Below are 22,098 nucleotides of genomic sequence, written 5' to 3'. Positions count from 1 at the left end.
CTAACGGAGTGTTTTTCACCAAAATAATTGGGCAAAAGGATTGTTTTTTAATTGAGGGGTAACAGTTCTCCAGTATTTTTTATATCATTTTGACATTGAATTTTGTTTTCTTTACAACCATTCCAACAAAGTAATGTCATTTTTCTTTAGGCGTTACCTATTCAAAATGTTCTGTTATTTTTGTATGTTTTGTTAAGAGGTAATTGAAAGTTCAAGTGTTAAATCTATCATTACCTATTTGTCTAGAATCATTCTCGAACAAATTAGACAAGAGAATGCTAATGCATTTTTGTGATGCTCTAAGAACAGTATTTAAAATAATACTAATTTTAGAATCCCTGCAAATCAATAAGAAATAATGAAATCATAAAATCTGTCCAGGTTTTTATTTTCACTGGGCATATATAGTTTGATATTCCAGTCTTATTATGCTTTACAGAGGTTAGCATGTGATTTTTCATTTTACTTTTTTTTTTTTTTTTTAAAGAAACACTGCATTATAGGTGATTATAGGTAATACAATTTGGGTGAAAACCATTTAAGTATTTTTAAAGCAAATATATTTGCAGCAATAGAACTTTAAAATAAATTTGTGTTGATTTTCTTTTGAATCGGGTAATTTAATATGCTATTGTATTGATCACTAAATTTGCTTTTGTATCCGTCTATTCCCAAACATACACACCTGAACAATATGCTATTTCATAATAACAGCTTCCCTTGTCTTCAGATCTGTATTATATTGCCATGATCAAATCATTATAAGGCTTCTCATACTGTGAAAGCCCTATTTCAGACTCTCCTTACCACTTTACTTCAGCAGTTCCTCTTCTTAATGCCATTTCACTTCTATTTCCATCTCTCTGTTGTCTTGCCTTCAACTCTCAGAAACAGCCTCTGCCTTGATACCCATCCAGTCCTACTGTCCTATTAAGCTCCACTTGTAGCAAAGTAATTGTGACAACAACTCTAGTCTGATTCAGCTGAGGGCAGGGGAGGCAAAGTTTTAAGCTAAGTTTCCCCATTCCCTATTCTTGGAATTATCTTGGTAACACCAGGTTTTATTTCTTTGTCTAGTCAGGTCAGAGAATCTTTCACACTCAGGAGAGATCTCAACAGTGAATCCCTAAGTCCCAGTTGTTGCCAGAATGAAAATGCTGTTTAGTTCTCCCTGCCACCAATAAGGTAATTGCCATACCTAAGAAACCATTTGCTAAGTGCTCCACAGAAAAAGACCTGGCAACCTTATTCTATCAAATTGAGGGTACAGAGAACAGGTAAGGAGAAGGGCTACCAGTAGGATTGGGGAATACAGAATCTTGTGCAAAAGCAAATAAAAGAGCTTGGGTTGTTTAGCAGAACAAAGACTGAGTGGGAATATGGCTAATATCTGTAAATACATCAGGGAATAAATATCAGGGAGGGAGAAGAAGGTTGTTGTTATTTTTTTAAAGGTAAAGGACAATGTTATTACATGATCCAGAAGGTATAAACTGGACCTGAATAAAATTAGGCTTGAATTCAAAAGCAAATCACTAACTATCAGAGGAATTATGTCCAGAAATAATCTTCCAGCAGGAGTAATGGGGCAAAAGCATTATTATTTTAAGACAGGGCTGGATCAGTTTACAAAAAGGATTGTACCTGATAGCTGTCTATGTTAGCAGGAAACTGGCTCTTGAAACCAAAGAGCTCACTTCCAGAAATGAAAAGAACCAAAACAAACAAACACATCTCTTATGGTCACATAATGTGTATTCTTTCTTTTATCTTGACAAAATCTTAGTCTGTAGCTAAGACAATTCTATGGCGTCACTAGTAGCCTTGACATACCATTATCAGGAATTCTTTTAGTTTAAATAACTCGGGTGTACATTGCTGATTTGACTCATTGCTGTTCCTTCTTTCCAAAACAAGTTTACTTAACACTCTTTGTATGCTTAAATAACCTCTTGCTACCTTTTACCCTCTTTGATTTAAGCCAAGCTCCAGCTCAGGGATAGGCCTTAATTCAATGAGGCTTATGAGCCTCATTTCTCCAATTTGGGGTGATTTTGTAATAGTAGTCATTGGAATGTTGCATACTAATCTTTGCTGTGTGACAAAAGGATAACCAATAGTAATTCTGACCCAAGCCATGTAGCTGTGGCTAAGAAATGCCATGAGGTCCATGTTACAGGGGTGCAGGTTGTAGGTGTGTTGGTCTAAGGACATAAGCAGATTCTTTGGGTGAATCTGATATTAAAGAGAATTAAAGAGACCCTTTTCTTAAAGAGATCTTCCTGAACCACCCATCCTAACCTTCAAACAAGCACCTAACCTTACTAACCTTATCACCAGAAGCAAACTTCGGGTGGCCCAAAACACATTGAATGGATCCAGACCATGCCATGACAAGAAATGCAAAACCTGCCAACACATCTCCCCCCCCCCCACTATTACGACACCCCACACAGCATTCCTGCATCTTACAGCTGCACCTCCAGAAATGTAATATATCTCATCCAATGCACCACATGCCCTGATGGAAAATATGTAGGAGAGACCAAACAACAACTAGGTACCAGAATGAAAGTACACCAGAAATCTATCAAAGACAAGAATACCCGATTACTGGTGGGGATACATTTCTCACAAGAAAACCACTCTCTTTCCAATCTCTCAGTTCTAATCCTCAAAGGAAACTTACAAAACACTTCTCAGAGACAAGCCTATGAACTTCATTTCATCAACCTCCTGGATACAAAAAATCATTGACTAAATACAGACATTGGATTTAAGACACATTATAACCTGTGTGAGATCTGACTCCCCAGGTACCTCTCCACTATTCAACTGCTACATTCATCCCTCTTTTCTCCCCCCACCCCAGCCTGTCTCTCAGTTTACATCTTCACTGACTACCTATCTTGCATGCATAGCAGCCCAGCCCCTGGCTTCTTTACTTTTCATTCCATCCAGGAAGAGCACACCAACTGCAGAGGCTTCCTCAGCCTGATGAAGGATTTTTAAACCCAAAAGCTTGCTAAAAAAAATTCCAACCATTTAAATTGGTCTAATAAAAGATATCAGGTTCACCCAAAGAGCCTTCTCTGCTCATGAGGTCCATGAGAACTTAAACTAAAACATGAACAAAAATGGAACAAACAAAGCTGCCGAACAACATCAATCTGAAAGGGAACCTAACAGAGAACATGCACATTTTTCTAGTTTATACAGCACTTTTATGGAATTTTATCATGTATCATAATTTGTATCATAATACTTGGGGGTGTTTGTTTTCTGAAGGTGTATACTTATCAAACAATTTATTTTGTATAAAAAATGTCACCTACTTTTTCATTTGCATTACTAGAAATTAATCCTCCCCTCTAATGTCCAAAGATTTAACAATTTGGTAAGACAACATGACATTGACTCAATGTAGCATATTAAGTAGGTATAATTGTATCACTAATTATGACAGATAAGTCTAAACTGCTATTTTCTAATTAATGGAGGTGTTGAAACTTGTGCTTCCATATAACCATCTGAGTATTTATTTATTGTCAAATATCAAATTCACCAAAATGTACAAGTTCAGTCCTCCCAAACTATTTGTGAATTTGGGTCAAATTTGACAAATATTTTTGGCTTTTATATATAAAAGGGAAAATGGTCCCACTTTAAACCTTAAAGGATTGCAAATCTAGCAATTTATTCTTTTTTGTTTATTTCTTTGTTTTGGTCTCCTTTTGTGCCAAATAAAAGGAAGTTTTCAAAAGATTTGTCTTGACAAGAAAAAAAAATGTTCAACTCTAATCTGTTTGATACTATTTGGTTCTGTTTGGTAAGTACTGTTTGGTTCGGCATCCAAACTGAAAAATCAATTATTTATGCAGTCCTAAATGTAAATAGTCTTATTTTTGTAGTGAGCATATTAACGTGTGTCAGTACAACAGTGAACAGGACCTAAATTCCTTTATCAGTGTTGAGGCTTCTCATAAGTAACATTAGAAATATTTATTTACTTGTGATTAAACAAATATTAGCTATTTTGGGCACTTTTGATCTTATTTGTAAAAAAGATTAGAATAACGTAAGTGCCAAGTACGCCCCAAAATTTCAGCAACACCCCTTCCCCGCAATCAACCAGAGGAGGAGAACTTTTCTCCACCAGACCTCCATTCTGTATAGACAGTACCCATTATAGGCTACAATAGGCATATATTTCAATCAGGACAGCGTGTGACAATACCCACGTGAACTACACTACTTCTGAAGATACATAATTAATTCTGTAATATATAGAAGAAATAGGAATATGAACCCTGTTGACTCAGGGCAGGATTGTGGTTTTTGAATGCAAGTGCCTGAATTATTACTGTTATCAGATGTTTCTTTTTACAATTCCTATTGGGAAATAAAAATAAATAAATAAAATAACAGAGTTCAAGCTATGTAAAATTAAATTTAGACCACTTTGAAAATCATGCCAGGTTTTATTAGATATTTTCAATGATGTGTATCAAAACCAAAAAAGAGTGTAGGTTGATTTTGTTTAACAAATATTACCCTTGCTGTATATTTGTTGTAATATGAAAAATTACTCAGCAAATGCAATTTCATTAGCACAAAAAAATCAAATCAAATTACTTTTTCCCCTTCAAAGAACCATAGAATTGACAATTTGCAGTCAATAAGATGCACATGGACTTCAGTGATATGTAATACAATGGCTAAAGCAACATATCCTTCAAGGCAATTACAGCTAACAGGTTAGCTAAGCATTTGATGAAGGTTGTAAGAAACAGAAACAATTGTTTTAATATATGGGTAGAAAATAATATCCTTTCTATCAATGTGGAAAATATCTGAACATCAAGTCCTGTTACCTATGCCAAGACTAAGCTAATACATTTGGGAGAAGATACAGAAGGGAATCTTCTGAAGAGCCAGATAAAGGTTACAGTACTCTCTATGGTTGCTGCAGTCCATGCTATTCCCACAGAGTATTCATGGATATATCCCACATCATTTTTCACAAGTGCCCACAAAACACCTCCTTACTGTAGTCAGAGCTCTATAGAGCTTAATATTTTTACTGGGATAGTAATTTATAAGGGCTGCTAATTATTATGTTTCAGTTTATATGCTGATCAACAGGTCATACTGAGATTATTCTCATGGCATAATAAAATAGCTGTCCTTGGTCAATGTCAGACAGTGATAAATAGATCATAGATGCATAGATTCATAGATTGTTAGGAGCTGGAAGGGACCTTGTAGTTTATTGGGTCCAGTCCCCCAGCACCAGACAGGAAAAGACAACTGGGATCAAGTGACCCCAGCGTGGTGACTGTCCAGTCTCGTTTTGAAGATTTCCAGGGTAGGTGACTGCATCACCACTGGAGGGAGTTTATTCCACAGTCTGTGAAGGAGCTTTTCCTGGAATCGAGCCTGAAGTGGCCTTCCAGAAGTTTGTATCCATTGCTCCTGGTCTTCCCCAGAGGTGCCATGGTGAACAGCTGTTCACCGAGTTCTTAATGTACTACCCTGATGTAGTGGGAAGCGACTACCAAGTCCCCTCTCAGCCTTCTCTCCTGTAGCCTGAAGAGACCCAAGTCCCTCAGCCTCTCCTTGTATGGCTTGTTTTGCAAGTCCCTGATCATACAGGTGGCTCTTCTTTGGACCCTCTCAAGCTTTTCCACATCCTTGTTGTAGTGCAGTGCCCAAAACTGGACACAGTACTCCAGCTGCAGTCTCAGCAATGCGGAGTACAGTGGGAGTGTCACTTCCTTAGTTTTGCATGAGATGCAACATTTAATGCATGCCAGTGTTTTGTTTGCCCTGCTAGCCACAGCATTGCACTGCTGGCTCATGTTCATGTAATGGCCCATCACTATCCCAGGTCCCTTTTGGCCATGGTGCAAGTCAAATTGTCGTCACCGAACCTGTAGGCATGTTGGAGATTGTTTGCCCCCAGATGGAGCACCTTACACTACTGAGTGTTGAACTGCATATGGTTCTGGTCTGCCCAGCTCTCCAGCCTGTCCAAGTCTGCCTGTATCTGCAAGCTATCTTCTGGCATGACCACGCTCCCCCATAACTTGGTGTCGTCCGCAAACGTGGTCAGCGAGCTTTTCACCCCCCACATCCAAATCGCTGATAAAGATGTTGAAAAGCACCGGTCCAACCATGGACCCCTGAGGGACTCCACTGGCCACTTCTCACCAGAATGACACCCATCCATTCATGAGACTCTCTGGATCCTACCATGCAGCCTGTATTGTAGAGTAGTCCTCATCTATAAGTTATTGTCTGTTTTTATATTTTAGGTGAAAAATTATTTGTATTTCCTATTTTAATTACCTAGTATGAAGAATTCAGAAGGAGGTGCTAATTTAACCCATACTGGGCAAGTCAACATGTGCAAATAATCTAGGAGCAGTTTACTTCAGAGTAAACTCTCCCAGCCACGTGTCTACATATGCAGGGACATGGGAGCAGATTTGAGGCTCCTAGCAGCAGACTGCTCCTGTTCCTTGGGGCACTGCACCAGGCCCCTGCAGCAGCCAGGGGGAGCTTTAGGCGATTAGAACATATTACTGCACAGTAAGCATCTGCATGTGTAGACAGTAATGTTTACTGCATAGTAATTAGCTCTAATCTCAAGTAAAGCATCTCGTATAGATGCACCTACTGGGTGCGTCTACATGCTCATTAATGAGCAGTAGTTACTGCACATTTAATTTAGTACTTGCTTAATGAAGTACTAACTAAATGTGCAGTAACTAGTGTTACTGTGCAGTAGTTTTGGCAAACACTTGTTTAGTGATGCTACTGCACTGTAGCCTAATAATGCCATACAGTAGCTTATTAACACTGTGCGTGCCATGATGAGCTACTGCACAGTGTTATTAGGCTACTGCACATTAAGCATCTTGTGTAGATATGCCCACTGAGTAATTGTAAGAGGACAAGCACAGGTTCATCAGGATTGTGATGAGGGAGGTGTAGCCACACTGATTTCAGCCATGTGGTACCTGCACAGTGAAGAGAGCTCACTGTGTATATGCTATACAGCTGATGAGAGCTGACTGCCATGTCAGTGCATCTCCTGCCAGAGATGCACATATGCTGTGAGCTCTGAGCTCACCAGTTGATCAGTGAGGAGTCTGGCCAGAGCCTCTGCTTTCATGCAGCTCCAGAATCCAGAGGATTAATGCCACTACTGTTCACCTACTGTTCACTGAATTAAGTGGTATGGGGAAAGAGGATCCACTCAGTCCCTGTTTTCATGTAGCTCTGGATTCCAGGGTCTAAGTGCTGCTGTGACTCATTCCCTCTTTTCCATTGCTGCTAAATTCAGTGAGGTGGGGAAGGGCAAAAAAGATCAGCACTGACCCCCTGGGATCTGGAGCCACATGAAAGCAGAAAATCTGTCCAAACCCCACACTGCTGACCAGCTGGTAAGCTTAGAATTTATACCACATGCAGAGCTATGCTAACATGCTTATGAGCTCAGAAACCTCACCACACAAGTGGTGCACAGCCAAAGGAGGAGTATGACAGTGCCACTGAGACCTCATGGGACAGCCCCTGAAGACAAGTAAACTGAGGGCAGTCTGATAAATCTGCTATGAGTGAATCACCCTTCCCTCCTCCCCCTGTTTTTGTTTAGGAGAGTAACATATAAGCCAGAGGGGGAAGGATCCTGGCAGTTGAGTAAGGATTAAGCCAGAGATAGTTCTGGGAGGAGACTGGCATTTAGAACAATGCTTACTATTATATACAAGGTGTTGTTGGAATGCACAGAACCTGGCACTTGGGGGGTTTACTGTGCTCTTCTTTGAGTTCTTGGCACATAAAGAATAGTAAGAGACACTTGCATGAGACTGGGGTGCAACAGTTGGCAGTAATTGTAGGGGATTAATCATTAATATTAAGCTTCTGAAGACTAGCTTACAACCGGATATACAAACATTCAATACAAAAAGCTTCCTGCATTATTTTGTAGATGTTACACTGAGAAGTTTGGGAGGTTAGATTGGGTTTAAAATGGCCACCCAATCTAACTCAGTGATTAGATAGGTGTCAGAAGTCTGATCTAAGATCAGTTGGGGTAAAGAGAGGGGTGGGTGGAATTGGGTGTGTGTAGGAGTGGGGGTGCTAGAAGATCCATGGGGGAGGTTGGTGGGATCAGAAAGCTAGTAGCTCAGTTGGGGGGTGTTGGTAGAGTCCAGGGGTTGACTGATCTCTCCCCTCCCCTCACTAGGGGATATTTTTAACCCCTCCGGCTTCCCCCATCCCTAGAAGAACAACTTTCCCTGCAGAGCAACCCCCACCCTCCCAATCTGCCCTCCCTTCTTCCCACCCCAGTTTACTTAATTGGAGCTCCTGGCACTGGTGACCACTGGTAAAACCAGAACTGAGAACAGTTTGCTGGCTCAGAGGGTATTTGGTGGGCTCAGGGTAGGGAGTGGTGGGGAGCTAAGAATAGCCTGGTAGCAGAGAGGGGAGTAGAAAAAGCACAGCCCCAGAGCTGGGACACAGCTGAGCTTCCCCAGCCCTGGGGCTGCACTTCAAACATGTACAGACATTGGGTTAGATCAGTCTCACTTTGCCTGTCAGGTGAACCAAAGCTAGATCAGGCCAGCCAGTTTTTAATCAATCTAACTTTTGGAGAATATCTGTACAGTTGACACTTAGATCAACCTATGTAGGGATCTAAGTGTAAAGTCTGCCCATGGGCAAACTAAGTTAGATTGGGTGGCCATTTTTAAATCAATCTAACCTCCTGACATTTGTATGCACCCTATATCAGAAGTCCTACTTCTTATTTACTTCCAATTCTTGAGCATACAGCCCTTGGAGAATTGTGGTTTGTAATACATCTCTACTCAAAACTTTAAATCAGTCTAATTGCAGTTATTATAAAGTATCATTATATATGTCATTTTATACCCTTGCTGATTTTATTTTAAATTTAAAATAATTTTGGCAACTTATATAAGATGCAGTTGATAGATTTCTTGGGATATGTGCAAGCTAAGGGAAGGGAGGATAATGAATTGCTTTTAATTGACTGATTTATTTCAAAGAGTTAAACTTTCTGTGCATCTTATTAGTACTAGTAATGCATTAAACCAGTACAGAGGGACATAAACACATCCAGACTCATTGGAATTTTTTTGTATTTTTTTTGTATCAAAATACAATATCAAAATATTGTTCACAGCATCAGGCTATGGATTTTTAGGAAGTATATAGAGAAAGCAAACACTAATGGAAAAAGTCCCATTGTACTTAATAGAAAAAATGATAAATTACATATTTTTGAAACATACTACAGAATTTATTAAAAAATTAAATACCTGCCATTGAATTCTGAAGAATGATTTAAAACTTAGCATTGAACTAATTCTATAGTAATTTTCATAGAGGATTGTTGAGAGATGGCTTCCTTCTTGTGCATTTGTATAGCACTTTTCCCTAAAGGAAAATGTAAAAGTTTCTCAGAGGATTTGATAACCATCCAAACACTTTCCATAGCTAATACAAACTATTTGAATCGCTCCTTCATATAATACTGGGTATGATATTTGTAAACAAAGGTTTTGTAAAGCTATCTTTGTATACTTCATACTTTCCTCTCTACCTTTAGCAGTTTAATTGTTTGTTTGTTTTTAATTATGAGATGTTTCTGTCAGGGCAGTGATTTCCTTTATGGCTCAAAAGCACCAATCACACTTCATGGGATATCAAGAAGTCTCTATGAAGCTGACAAGAGATCTGTGCAAGTGCAAGACTGCACAGCTGGGAGAAGCTCTTGAAAAATAAGTGTTTTAATAAATCCTTTTTTTCCCCATTCAAAATGACATTTAATGTAAAAGTACCATGTATAGCTCTATTGGCTAGAAAGAAAATACATTATACTTGATATATTTCAAAAGTCAATTTTTTTAAGTACTTCAGTTATAAAAGTTCTTGTTTCAAATACTTGTACTAGAATCCCCGGAGGTTTGTTTCAACTCTGTTGCTCTCTTTATTCCCATGGATGGAAACCTGGGAATAGATCCTTTCTAAGATTTGTTTATAAAGCTTGTTTCTTTTGACTCTGCTCCTTAGATCAGCTAATGGATTATTCTTAATGTCCCTGATTCTGGCTTTGTCCCATTTTGTTTGTGCTTATTCTGCAGTCCACTATGTCCTGAATTTGCAGCTATCTTATGTGGCCTTGTGTCCCATTGAAGTTTGGGCTTTTCCTTTTACCATTGTTTTTTTCTGATTGTTTGATGGTTGTACCTAGACCATTGTGGCCACAGGTCCTTGGCACCCGCACAGATGCATTTTGTATGTTGCTTGCTTAATTGAACAGTCTCTAATTGTTTCCATGTCCTGTCTCTCATTCCTCTGCTGGGCTACAGTAGGCTGTATTTCATGGGAAGCAGATACTTTGTTCTGTGACTCTGTGGCTAGGATGACCATAATTATTTTAGGGAAATCCGGGATGAAGTGGTGTCAGGGGACGCGCGCATGCGCACACAAACACACACACACACACACAATCCTGTGGCTTCCAGGATTCCTGCCAGTCTGGGATTTTTGCTTAAATTTTCACAATGGCTGGGATACTGAGACAGCCTATAAAATCTAGGACTGTCCTGGCCAATCCAGGATAGTCACTCTACTCATGGATGATTTTGCTGGGTAACTAATCACTCCTGAGAGGATCTAATGCTTTTGTTAACAATATTATAACTACCTTTGCCATTGTCTCTGTCATTCTGCCTTATTACTTTGTGGGTATCTAATGGAAGACATTTTGTTCTCAAATTCCTTTGTGGGGCAGAATAATTTTAATTTTTCTGTAGCATACTGTGGTCCATTGTCTGAAGACAGTGTATCAAGAACATGTTCTAATTTTATGGATTACAGGTCTTGGGTGAGTGTCTTTCCCACTGTCCACCTTCCAAAAACTGGAGTAGTAATCTACTGAGACACTGTAATTCCCCTATGTACTCCATCACGGACCTGAGGGTGGCTATTGCCTGACAGCAAACTTTAAAAAACAGATTTGAATGGGAAATTGCAGAGCAGAAAATCATCCACTGACTGGATTGTGCTAAGTATAGTTTAAATAGGGGCTGTGGTTTCTTATCCCAGTACCTGAGTTAGCTTTGGTGACTCCAGGCAAGCGGCACCACATTCATGTATATGCACATGGCTGCCAGGCAGCCTGGAGCACAGCATCATCTGGTAAATGGGGGCAGATTAGAAAGGGCAGGGGCTGGGGATGCTGCTCAGCTGGGCAGTACCTGGGGCTTGGGGACAGGACCTCAATGTGCAGTGGCATGGCCCTGGAAGGGAGTAGGACAGGGATAGGGGCAGCTCATGTGGGGGTAGGGGGCTGGCTCCCCACTGCTGTGCACATTCCCAGGGGGCAGGGGAAACCCTGCCCCCCAGATTTGCATGTGGGGCACAGGTGTAGGCTGCCTGCTTCAGGCTCAGACTCCAGCCCCGCTGACCTCCTTTGGGGCTTCCGCAGTCCAGTGTGTGTGATGCGTAGGTGCAAAAAACAGTAGGGCCATGCAAGAAAGCTGCTTGCTGCTGCAAAATCCACATGACCCTGGTGACACATCCCCTGCGCCACTGCCCCTACTGTAGCCATGCATGCAGGGGATGCATTGCCTGCATGGCCCTGCTGTTCTTTGCAGCAGTGGGTTGTACACACTGGGCTGTGGAGGCCCTGGGGGAGGGCAGCAGGGTGGGAGCTTGCAGCAGGTACTGTGCAGCCTCTGCCCCATGCACAGATCTGGGGGGCATGGGTCCCTCCTGCCCCCTGAAAGCATGTGCCACAGTGGGGAGTCACCCCTCCCCCCAAGCCCACGGCAGGCAAGCAGGGACGGAGGATCCAGGCTCTGTTCCGCTGCTGCCTCCTGCCGAGGGGTGGGGTTGGGGGTCTGTGGGAGGCCTTTTAATCACAGAATTTGTGGGTTTTTTAATCAAAAAAAATTGTGATTTTTTTTTTTTTTTATCAGGGAAAACCAGGATCATTGGTGATAAATCACTGCAGACAGACAAAACAGGAGTGGAAGAACTGACATTCTTAGGAACTCTAAGGATGCTTCTCTCTATACCCTCCCCCCAGCAGTGAATGTCTGACTGCTGCTCGTGCACCATGCATCCCTGCATACTACCACCTCTCAGAACACAGTACTGGCCATAGAATATACAGAAAGGAAGAAACCTGTGCTGTAAATTCCTGCACGTCTGCAAGTGCTCTAATACTTGGTATGTCTCTATCTTGCCATGCTTCATGTAATCCCTGGTAAAAATGGTATTTTGGTGTTGCATGACAAGGGACTTCACATGGCCATGGTAGCTGCTGGGTATAAGGCTTGTGAAAAACCTTCCTAAGGACAGGGTGGGCAAAATATGGCCCATGGGCCAGATCCAGCCTGCAAAGGGATTCTGTCCAGCCTGCAGCAGGTCCCCTGGCCGCCTCCACCCCAGGTCTGGTGGCAGCTTGGGTTGTGGTGTATGTGGCCGATCCCACTTCCCCCAGAAGTACAGTGGGTTTGGGATGGCATGGCAGCCAGACTCGCTTCCTGGCAGCCCTGGCAGCGGCACCTCCACCCTGCTGTCTGGGCACCCTGGCTCCCCAGCCCCGCACCCACTGCTGGGGGCAGGACCCATGCAGGCAGGGTGCACAGGAAGCAGTGTTCAGAAGTAGGATGGAGAGGTGAGGCTGGGATCACAAGGCAGGATGGTGGGGCAGTGACAGCGTGGGGCCAGGGCCCAGGGCAGAGCTGCAATCCACTCCCCACATGTCTCTGTTGGTGGAAAATGCACCCATTGCAGGGGCGTGCAGGCAGTGGGTCATAGCTCTGCTCTGGCCCCACGCTGTCACCACCCTGTGATCCGAGCCCCAGCCCTACACACCTATCTCGCTTCTGAATGCCACTCCTCACCCACCTGTGGCCCCATCCCAGCCACCTGGCCGAGTTGGGAGCAGAGTTGCTTAATTCTGGTGAGCTGATCCATGGAGGGTTCTGTTGAACTGGCTTGCAACAGCTCACCAAAACTCCCAATGTGGACCTGGGGCCCAAATAATTGCCCATCCCTGTTCTAGGAGCTAAAGATGACACAGATTTAAATGTCTATGGGTAGGCTTACTTCAGATCTCTGTGAACCAGTTCGCCCTTATGGTGCTACCTTTTCTTACCTTTGGCATAATTACAGACTAACATAGCTAACTGCTGCTCTCTGCTAAGTCGTGGTAACTCAACTCTATTTTATTCAGGAGTAAGCTGTCTCAGATCCATTTTTGGCAGGATGGAAGGAAACAGATAAAACATTTAAAGTAGATTCAACAGGAATTCTTTTTCCCTTTGAACAGTAAAATTGTCCTGCAGTCCATGCCTACAATATTTTCTTCTAGGCTGATTCTCCCTGCAGAGAGGGAGACCTATAATTTCTTCAATAATTCAAAGTCCCTGGGGTGGACAGAGATTCCCACACTGGAGCTGTAGTGTCTGGCAGACAAACTGAGGCTTGCTGGCATAGGGAGTTACTTCAGGGCAACCTTAGTCTGTTTCTTGGGACAAGTGACAGCACTGTGGAGACACTAGGGGCTCTAGGGACCCTCTGTGGATGGGTCTGTGAGCCATCACCTCTTTTTGCTGCCAACATGCTTGCTGAGTGGCCAAAAAATATAAGTTTTGGCAGTAAACTACTGGTGGCTGCTCCAGCACTGCACACTACTGTTGCTTCTCTACCCTCTCTATTACCAGAGCCAGCTGTAGCCTTCAGCTACAGGGAAGATGCAGGGTGTAGGAGGGAGGGTAGGCAGGGGGAGAGTGGGAGGTTGAGATGCCCCCCATTGGCCCATTCTGTTTACCACCGCCTCCCCCCCCCACTTTCCCTCGTAACCCCCTTAGGTAACATCTGGGGCTTGTGCCTGGCTCATCCACTCATGATTTTGCTGCTATTCACTTGTAGGCATAGGTGTATGGGAGTACCCTGCAGCCTACCCCACAATCAATATTGTACTTCACCCCCTTTATACCTTCCAAGAGAGAACAACGCAGGAAGACTTGTACAAGAGCACTTTTACTGAGTTCCCTTGCCCAGAATTCATGCCTTCTGAATTTTCACAGAAGAAAGATATCTGGCTGAGAACTTAAACATCTTACAGTATCTTAAATCTCTTTTACAAACTTGAGGGACATTTAGAGTGGAAGATAAAAACCATTTCTGTCACTTCACCAGTAACAAAACAAAATTTGTGTAAGGCTGAGCCTGTTTTACAGTTTTGATGTATGCAAAGCGCAGTGAGCCAAAATACTGGTATTTGGACAAGTATATTACACCAGCTGAAAACGGGGCCCACTATATATTATGAGGGCAAATTGTAATGATTTCAGAAGTTTGTTGGGAAATTATGATTTTAATAAAGTAATGGAGGAAAGATATATAGTACCTCCCCTGTTTATATATCATAGTACTCTGAAAGCAGTGAATAACATATGCAAGTGCTTCTACTGAAGAATGATTGTCTCTACCAAATGCTCCAATTAGAGTTTGTATTTTTTATTCCACTTGTTAACTTGGTAAGTCAAAAATATGAGATACATCAAAAGAACAGTATGCTTATCTTTACTGAGAATTTGGATTAGTGTATATGTAAACCATCCTGTCTTAAATTTTTGGTGCATCCAGGATTAGCAAAACAGAAAGATACCTGGTAAAGTATCACAGTACTTCACCCTGAAAAGTTGTGCTTGTATTATTTAAATATTTTGATTTCCTTAAAAAAATACAATGGAAGGAGACTAGCTTAGCTATAGGTTTCGACATTTTTTAAAATATAATTTTTATTCATTATAGATCCAACTATTTCCTCAAACACCTTCAGGAAACAAAATGACATAGTAGGAAAATAAATTCACCGTCACAATCACAGCTGTCCCCAACTCAAAACATTCGGAAGTTAGAAACATTTTTTTCAGTATGCATATATTTTAGCATTTTTAAGTAATTTCAAACAAAGAGGAATAAGAAAGCACAGACCATGGTAAACACACAGTTTGCAAGCTCCTATTGCAGTAAATCAGCCACACACTCAAATGTCTCTGCCATATCATACAAGGAGAGAAGTCCTTGGTTTTTGCTTCTCAAGTAGTTTGGGTCCCAGTGTAATCATGAAATGTTTCAATAGTTTTTGTAAATATGTGCTTACAGACATAGGTACAGAATGTTCAGTGCACAGTATTATCTTGAAACCAACTGACTCTGAAGGAAGATTTTAAGCACCATCCTCATGACATCCATGGTTAGCATTACAACATAATCACTATAATATCCTATATTCATTTCCTAATAATACTAAAAAAAAAATCACTTTGGAGGAAGAAAATATCTATGGTTGGCAAAAAGCTAGATGTACCATCATCATAATAAAATACTATCCCTTTATTAAAAGAATATATATATCCCAAACAAATGTTTTAAATATACACTGTAAATTATACACTGTAAACGTGATTAAATGTTAAAAATCTTACCTGAAAATAGGACTTCATGATAATAGGATCTTACTTTATAGAAGACAAACCTATGCATTGCAGTACTTTGTAGAGTTAAAGGCTACTTATATGTTCTATTTATTTTCTTGGTTTTTTAGTTGCTCTCCCCACACCTCCTGCAAATCAAAAACAAGCATTCAGTAAGTTAAGAAAATCCTCCAGAAGTCAATGTAATATTTCAATTCAATGTCCTAGAACAGGAGTGCTCAACCTCCAACCCATGGGCCAAATTTGGCCCATGGAGGTATCACATCTGGTCCGCAGGGCTCTGGAAATTTGGTCAGGAAATTTGGTGGCAGGGGAGCGCTGGCCATTAATATGATCACTCTTTCTCCTGCCAAATTCCTGAACCCCAAGCCCCACCAACTGGGGCTGAGCCAGGCTGTGACCCCTTCCCCTGTGGGCTGGGCCATGTACCCCCCCAACCCCTCACTTCTGGATTGGGGCCAGACCATGTCTCCTTTTCCCTCATGGGGCCAGAGTGGGATGGGCCTGGACACCTTTCCCTTTCCCCTTCCCCCCACCCCCATGGGGCTTGGATAGGCTGGGCTGTGCCCCCTTCCCTCCCATTCGGTCTGGGTCATGCCCCCTTCCCCTGTGGGGCTGGGTTGGGGCCTGGCCACCCCCGCCCCTTCCCTCTCCATGGGACCAAGCCAAGCTCCTTTCCCTTGCAGGTCCGCATTGGGACCAGCCTGCCCACTGCGCCCTTCCATGCAGCCAGATGGTGCCTGCCAAGCTCGTCCAGGTGCTTGATCAGGAACATCAGCTAGATCTGGCCTGCAGACAGACCAGGCACTGCCAGTCCAGCCCATTGGCTAAAAGGCTGAGCACCACTGTCATAGAATATAAGGAAAGAATCTAGACACAGAAATCTTGAACTCTATGACATTGATTGATTAATTATAATGAAAAAAATAGATCAGCTTAGCATAGATCCTATCATCCGAGTTAAACTCATGTGAAAAGAGAATCAAAATATCAGGATGCAAAAGTTAAGGCAAATTCTGAATTTGACATTTCATTATTTAAATAATTCTTAGGATGAGAAATTTAAGGGATAATCTTGTAAATCATAATTGCCTGGAGCTCTCAATTTAGAATGAATTTAGTTATTATCAGGGACATAATAAAAAACATTTAAAACCATACGTAGTAAATAATGAGTTCTTTCACCAATTTAGAGCTGTAAATCAATTACTTTTTATCCTCAGAGCGAGATATGGAAGTCAAATTGTACTTTGAACAATATTCTTTCTAGTCATGACTTTTTCATGAATAGCCAGACAAAAATATGGGGTAATATCTATTTTTAAAAATATTTGACTGGTATTTGTTTAGGTTATTCTCCTTCAACATAAAACTACATGATGATTCATAATGTAACCCTGGGCGTGACACTACACGCGCCCTCACCTGAATAGTGGGATCCTGGGGTACCTAGTAGCCAGTAGCCCTGCCCAGCCCCCCTGGGAAGCTGCTGCAGTGCCCCCAAGTGGAGAGCCTCCCCTTACAATCAAGCACCCTTGCAGACAATTCTCAAACTATTTACAAGATTTAATTATTTACAACGTAATAAATAATCATTAAATAAGCACATGGATATACCGACTAAGAAACCCTCAAGAACTTATTTACACAGTCTCTCACTTGCACACGGTGTACTAGGGATCCTGTGTGCACTGCCCCTGGCAGGGTATCTCAGGGAGTGGGACTGTATGTGTCCCTGCACTTGGTTTGTGGACGCTCCCTGGCACTGGCATCCGTCTCCGTGCTCCTGGGATCTCCGGGCAGCAAGCGGCAACTCCTCTGCAGTTCCTGCAAGACAGCTTTCCCCTGCCTTTGACCGCTTCCCCCGCTCTGCTGGGAGCAGTGTCTGGGCTGCAGGCTGTAGCAACCCTACTGTCCTGCACAGCCTCACAGCTCCGCCAAACGCAGCCTCTCCCTGGGCTTTGCCTGCCCTTGGGGCCCCTCAACCATCAGGGAAACTAGGGCAGACTCCGGCAGTTCCCCACCCCCCGGCTCTACTGTGCTCACCCAGCCACATCGGGCTGCAGTCAGGTCTTCGCAGACTTGGAGTCTCCAAACAAGCAGTCCTGCCTAATTCTGCCGCCACAGCCTCCTGGGCCGGAGAGAACTGGAAACTGTCACTCCCGTTTCAGCCTCTGCTGCAGCTTCAGCAGAGCACTCCCAGGGGCTCTCCAAGGGACCACTGTGTTGAGATTTTAAATCCGGTCTCCAGCCTGTCCCTCAGCCCCTCTCTCTTGTTCTCTCCCACGGGAAAACTGATCCCCCACTTTTATCCAAGCCTCTCAGCCAAGACCAGGGCCCTTCCCGGACTTTTGCTAACGGCTCTATTTCAAAACTTTGCTGGGGTTACATCACCCCTCCCACTTCCAACAGGGCTGCTTCCAAAAGAGCTTCACTTGCCCTCAGAGCCTACAGTGTCCCCTCTGGGACAAACTCTGCCTCTCTGCCAGGCAGCCCTTCCCATTCTGTTCAGGTGGGTCGATTTTTTAAATGCTGCTACAATACCTTTTATGTTGCACAGATAGATTTTAAAATCACCTTTCAAAACAAATTGGGTAGAAGTCTTTTTTTGTTGTTGTTGTTGTTCAGGTCCACAGAATTCTACCATTAAGTGTTCACATTTCAATACCTTCAGCTACTTCTTGGTGTCCAGATGAGTGGGTTTGCAAAATAAAGATAAATGACATTGGACTCGGTTTAGCACTTCTTTACTGGAAGGGACCTACTTCTAGACTTCAGTTCTGAACATACTATTACGAGAACTACACTCCTGCAGCTGATATTCACGTGACATGTAGACAGCCAGTAAGATTATCGTGTTATTTTTAAAACTGCTCATGTCAAACGCAACATCTTTGAAGGTTATATTGTTTTAATACTAGCGATGACTTGAATAAAATGTATGAGGCCACTATATTGTTCTAATTATCAAGGTGTGCGTCTTCTGTGGCTCTAATTGGAGAAAATGGGGTAAGTCACACCTAACCATTTTAGAAAAATAGCAAGTTACACCAAAAGCAGACAATTATGTGCTCCTTCAAGGACCGGTATTAATGACACTTACATATATTAACGCTCTTTTTCTGATTGCTACACATACAATATACATATAATAGCTTTCAAAACAGGAATGAGTTTAACAGCTGCTTGCATTTGGTCAGCTGAAATTTACTGTGGGGTCATTGTGACGATGAGATTTTGGTCATCTGTCTTTTATGTGCAGGAGTCTTCTTCACTTTACCATGTTGGATGATTTTTATAATTGAATATGTCAAACTATATTTCCAACAACATGTTGAATACCATTCCAGAGCTGACAAGTATGAACAGTAAAATGGTTGCTATATTTTCAGCAGCATTAGATGTGATACAGAGCTGTGGAGAGGAGATGATCAGTGGCATACCAGAATTGTTACCTCTCTTCTAGAAGAAAGTTTTATTATCTCTCCCAGGTTTCCAGATTGCTTTTCTATTATATATTTATCTTCTACACTTCTACTGACTGTCTACCTGTTTCAGCTGATAAGTGCCAGCTGTCTCAAATTCTTTGTGATGCCCAATAGAGAGCAATAGACTCTTTCACATTTGAGTCTATTGCTGTGGTTACTAGCAGTGTGTTGTATTTTGTGAAAAGAAAGTCTGGAGCAGGCATTGTCTCTTCCTTATACGGAACACTGACCGCCATAAAACCACACCCGGAGGCTACTTACTATTCACATTTATTACACAAGTTGAAATTCACAGTATCTTGTTTTCGAGTAATTTTTGAGCAGCTCTTATGCCAAGGAGAATGATGTTTACATACCAGAGTCTTTAATCAGAAACATCACTATATGTTAGATACCAACTCAGGAAACAAAACATACCATATAAAACAAAATACTAAATGCTTTCTTTTTTAATGGAAATTTTCTGAGATTTCATCATCTTTTTCAGATTCCGTTTTATTAGTCACCTGGGGCCTATGAGTAGTGTATTCTACACATCAGCATGAAAACATGTATGTAAAAAATAACTGTGGGCCTGATTCTGCTGCTTTTATTTCTATTGCGTGGTATATTATTCTACAAGTAGTTCCATTATTTGTCTTACAATACAAAAATTAAATTAACTTTATGATCAGTGATTCTATTCCAAACTGAAAGTCACTGGAATCGTTACATATACATACGTAAGATGCTACTTTCAGGTTCATAGTTAAAGGCTGAGTTTTGTAGTGAAATCACTTCAGTGCCTTGGTTATATAAACCCTAAGAGTATCTCCTGTCTAAAACTACAAACTTACTCATTAAAGATGGAATGACTTTATTCTGAAAATTAGTTTTAAGAGTTAAAATTAATTTTAAATTAAGAAGTTATCATTCAGAGTCATACTCCTTTTGACTCTTAATAATCTTAACTACAGAACATAATAAAGTTTTAAAAATTCACATTTACTTTAAACTTCATGAAACCTTGTGTGTATGCAACATATGCAAAGCTTTTTTTCAAGATTAAAGGTAACTATTTCCCTGTTCTACATTGGAACTGAAAGTTTCTTCTGCAGAGGATGAAGAATATTATTCACTTATTGAAAATTCCATGAAGTATTGCAGTCTTTCTATAAATGGTTTTGATTCCTGTTGCTCCACATGAGACTGAGTATTTTTCTTTGATGTCACAGGGATACTATCTTCTCTGGGAACAATGGGAGGTGATAGCCACTTTGAAGGACAGCATGGTTTCATGGATTTCTCCACAGAGGTATATAATTATCTATAGGATTATAGTTAACTATTATCTTTTCCCTGTGCTCATGTTACTCAAATTGCCAACTGCTCAAATCACAAGCGAGACTTTATAAAGGGGGATAAGGCAATGTGCCGCGTTTATTGATCACATGAGTTAGACATAGAGGTTTGGGAAGACCATTCATACAAACACACAAATCATCATACACATCATTACACACAGGCATACACATACACAAAACAACCATTTCATCTACACATACACCAGATAGTTACCAGTAATAGTTGCTCAATTTCAGCCCAGGGTGGCCAACCCGGGCTTATTGAGTAGATGATGATGATTTGAAGATATCAGATTTGAAGATAACAGCTGGAGCGGGGTGAACAGATGCATCTGTGCTCCAATGAAACAGCAGTAGAGAAAGAGACTCACTGAACTTGGCATTTTCAAAGTGTTCATTTATAGTTCTTTTTAAGTGTTCTTATCAAAGAGTACTGTCCAGAGAGGGATGACAAAAGCAAGTACCAGAGTTAGTGTTAGGGTATAAGGTGAGGTATAGCTTCACTAGCGTGAATGAGACAGAAGGCATGGGAGAGATGCACCCTACAGAACAAATGAATCCGAGATGTGTGAGCTTTTGTGAGTTTCCACTGATGTCACAATGAACCTCTGCCTACAGTTCCACATAAATTCTATTTAACTGATAACAAAATTATGAGGAAGAGAGGATTGGCAGAGGTGACTTATAAACACGAAATGTAGGTTAGTGGCAACAGCCTATAAAATTGTAACAGGTTTGTGGTATGCCTGTTCTCTCTCTCTCTTTCTCTCACACACGTGTATACACACATGCATGCACACACATACACACAGAAATTTATAGATGTAGATCTACAGTAATTTAACTCAGTATCTCGGAATCCGTTTGTCTAGAAGGTGTACTTCTACACTGTCAGCTATCTAAATATGCACATTGTAGAAAAGAATGACAAACCTAATTGCAGCCCCAACTTTACTGCAGCCACTTGAGAGAGAACAGGTCTAGGCTCCCTGCTAAGACAAGCAGACATGCATGAGGTGGTATGCAGCAACATTCTACAACAGGTTAGAAGAGGAACTGAAACATTTTATATGCAAGTGAAATTGCATGAAATATTCAAGCAAACAAAATGGATTGACTCAGTATGTGACTTAATCAGGCTACTAGAGCGAATACCCATGTACTTGCACCTCCCCACCCCAAACTGCAGGATTGTTCATGCCCCTTAAGTAGTGAGTACCTCAGGTTTTTGTCTAATAACACTTCCGTATGTTTGCCCCATAACACAGACTCTTGCTGCAGCTCTGGACTGGGATTTGAGGATGTACAACAAGCAACTTGCTAGGTCCTTACCACGCTTGTTGCAGATAGAATGAATAACAGGACATCCCAATCACCTTCAATGGATGGCAGACAAGGCTATACTATACTGTTCCTGAAAATCACAAGTTGTATCATGACATATTACATAATGACAGTTTGCTCTTCTGAATGTACAGAAAACCACCAAATCTCTAGGAAAAAGACTCTATTCTGGTGTTTACTAATTGGTCACTGCCCCAAAAGTTTGTGAGGCTATGTCTGTGCAGTTTATTCAATGACTATTTAATGCAAAATATAGAAATGGTACTGGCAACTGGGAGCAAGGACCAGAAATCTCTCTATCCCAGAAAAATGCACACTTCACTGGGCTACTCATGTTCCTAGTGGCTTGTTTGCTGACCCCAT

At 41.5% G+C, this 22,098-nt stretch overlaps 2 long non-coding RNA genes across 3 annotated transcripts in view; one reads left to right on the top strand and one right to left on the bottom strand.

Moving 5' to 3' along the window:
• LOC112549558 overlaps window positions 1-17,969 on the bottom strand; it is a 37,267-nt gene extending 19,298 nt beyond the window's left edge. The window contains exons 1-2 of one of the 2 annotated variants that reach the window (XR_003093017.1): window positions 17,220-17,969; window positions 15,552-15,688 (exon numbers count right to left, since the gene is read on the bottom strand). This is a non-coding gene — a long non-coding RNA (uncharacterized LOC112549558). The remainder of the gene's footprint in view (window positions 1-15,551; window positions 15,689-17,219) is intronic. The other variant, XR_003093016.1, reaches the window with a different exon arrangement.
• Window positions 17,970-19,530: 1,561 nt separating this feature from the next.
• LOC102370614 lies at window positions 19,531-22,090 on the top strand. The gene is made up of 3 exons (XR_323302.1): window positions 19,531-19,599; window positions 20,263-20,342; window positions 21,660-22,090. It is a non-coding gene; the product is annotated as an uncharacterized LOC102370614 (long non-coding RNA).
• The last annotated feature ends 8 nt before the right edge of the window (window positions 22,091-22,098 follow it).

This window comes from Alligator sinensis, unplaced genomic scaffold (genome assembly GCF_000455745.1).
Source record: "Alligator sinensis unplaced genomic scaffold, ASM45574v1 scaffold375_1, whole genome shotgun sequence".
Classification (NCBI taxonomy): domain Eukaryota; kingdom Metazoa; phylum Chordata; order Crocodylia; family Alligatoridae; genus Alligator; species Alligator sinensis.
Note: the sequence above shows the minus strand (reverse complement) of the source record. Positions and strands in the feature narration are given on the sequence as shown.